The 2563-nt window shown below is 37.9% G+C and overlaps 1 long non-coding RNA gene across 1 annotated transcript; it reads right to left on the bottom strand.

The window, feature by feature from the left end:
• Window positions 1-657: 657 nt before the first annotated feature.
• Window positions 658-950, bottom strand: LOC124382166. Its single transcript, XR_006924991.1, has 2 exons — window positions 847-950; window positions 658-724 (listed from the first exon to the last, which is right to left on the bottom strand). It is a non-coding gene; the product is annotated as an uncharacterized LOC124382166 (long non-coding RNA).
• Window positions 951-2563: the final 1613 nt, after the last annotated feature.

The following is a 2563-nucleotide window of genomic DNA, read 5'->3' as shown; positions in this document are numbered from 1 at the left end:
ATGGTAGCTGATGAAGACGCTGCCTTTCTCGATCTGCATCGAAATCACCATCTATTCCTGTTATCGTTCACTAAGTATTTTCATAATGTCCTTAGACACTGCTTCACAAGAGTCCATTTTGCGTCTTGTGTCAGGGGATGGCATAGTACGCTCTCTAATTTCACTGTACACCTTCATCATGTTGTTCAGACCATTTTCAATTTCGTTTGCCATTTCACACAGCTCGTGCTCTGATAAGACAGTCTTTAGGCTTTCTCTGGACTTTCTGATTAGCTGTTTCCATTGTTCATAGAGACTGATAAGTTTTTTGTTCTTTTTAATCAGTTCGTCTTGTAGGCTAGCATTTTTTCCGTTAACACACTAGGCTGCTCTGAACGTCTGGGTAACGACAACTCGGTCGGCAGTTCGGCTAATTGGTTTTCTTTGCGTTCAATATCGTCCTTTAACTCCTGTCTTGACATACTTTCTGTATCTCCTTGATGTAATAAAGCTCTCGTTTCATGGATTTCGATTTGTAGCTTACGTGTTTGCGCTTTGATATCGTCCATTTTCCGTGCTGTTGTCGTTGTCCTTAGAGTTCACGAGCCGCTCGATATAGCACGCTGAGGTGAAGCTCTTACTGTAGCATGCCCCCCAAGACAGAGATGAAACCTTTACTGATGGTTTTATGATGCTTTAATCCTTTGTTAAACCTTTTCCGTTCACCATATCACCAACGTAAGAGCTGCAATTTACATAAACACACGATTTATTAGCTAACACGGTTCAAAATCCGCTAGCTTTACATTTGTGCAAAACGTACACATTAACAGACGAAATATGCATTTGTCACGCTATTGAACATACCTTTTGCCTCTTCTGAGGGGCTGCAAGCATGAATTACACATATATTATAACATCCAGTGTCGATGAACGCTATCGTTATACTAAAACTGCACTAACCCGAGCGCGCGCTCCACTTGAACCTAAACACAAAGCGCGAAGCTTAACACCGGAAGTCAAAACATTGCACTTTAGAATTAAAAAAAATAAAAGACAAACACATTTCCTACAAAATATACTGATGGTTATTTATATATATATATATATATATATATATATATATATATATATATATATTTTTTTTTTTTATTTCCCTCTCACACAGTCACACACAGAGTGCTTCGTGAACAAACAGAAGCTATCGTTGGCGCCACTGCATGTGCGTTTTATAGCTTCCTGGTCGTGATGTCATCCCACCGGTGATGTCTCGCCTCTTCGTTGGCCAATTTGCACACATGAATCAGAGTGCAGACAACCCGGAAGCGTTACCAAAGCATTGTTGACACAGCACAATTCCTGAAAGAGAACAATAAGTAAATAAAATAAAAAGAATGCCTAGGTATATGGTTTGGGGAGTGGATTTTATATAGTTTTTAACCAGCAATCTAAAAGAAGTATAAAAAATAAGTTTTTAAAAAGGAATAAATGAATGAAAGAATGGAAATAGGCTGTCATGGAAATTTCAACGTATTTGATTAATTGAAAAGAACAGAACAATAGTAAGCAGATCAAAACAAAATAACCCCATAAACAAAATAATCATATATTTGGTAATATAAGTGATGATAACTATCCAATCAAAAGAAGAAGTGAAGGTGCACAATGTTCTCTGTACTTGAGCCTTTGTGCCCTTTTTCACACGCATCCAAAGCAGTGAAAAATTACTACACAGCATGCACACACAAACAGAAAAGGCATAAAAAAATCATTTGTATTGTAAATTTAATTTACCATCACAATCCCTCCTAGGATAACCTAATACATAGTCTATACAATGCAGTCTATGAGAACAGTCATTCTTCTCCTGAGATTTCTGCATGGCCATCATTAACAAGACTTACACTCGAAAGGAATTTTGCAACCGGCAACCTGACCTAGATCACGCAAAAGCTGTGATACCGCACCATGGGAGCACCAAAGGCACACCACACTAAAACACACAAATGAGAGTAAGCAGCACACCACTCTGGGTATCTCGGTAATCTGGTATTACACTCTGCTATCCACTGTGGCTTTCGACCATGACGCAGGCTTATATACGATGACTGGTGCTTATTTATTGGCCACATATTTAATGAGTCACTACAACACATTCACATTCACCGGTCTGCCTATGTGGAGCTCCAGTGGGCCCTATTCCTGTTTTGATGTCAAATCAAATCAAATTTTATTTGTCACATACACAAACATACAGGGTACGACATGCAGTGAAGCTTTTTACGACGGTCTGGCATGAGGGAATAGGATGGGGAGAGAAATAAAACAAAGAAAAAGAAGGCAGATAAATAAAGTATAAAACTATATAAATATAAGAATATATAATGATATATATGAGAAAAAAAGGTGTATATATAAAATATTCTTATGTCAGTAAACAGTAAATCAGTAAACAATTTAAGGTGGTTTATGTGGTTGTCCTTAAAGTGACGTGTGCGGTATGGTGTGGTATAAAAAATAAAGTGCACTGTGCTGTGCGAATCCAGAGCTAAAGTGACAGTCCAGAGTTTAGAGTGTTGTATTG

Source organism: Silurus meridionalis, chromosome 29, assembly GCF_014805685.1.
Source record: "Silurus meridionalis isolate SWU-2019-XX chromosome 29, ASM1480568v1, whole genome shotgun sequence".
In the NCBI taxonomy this organism is placed as follows: domain Eukaryota; kingdom Metazoa; phylum Chordata; class Actinopteri; order Siluriformes; family Siluridae; genus Silurus; species Silurus meridionalis.
The sequence above is the reverse complement of the archived record's forward strand: the minus strand, read 5'-3'. Positions and strand labels throughout refer to the sequence as shown.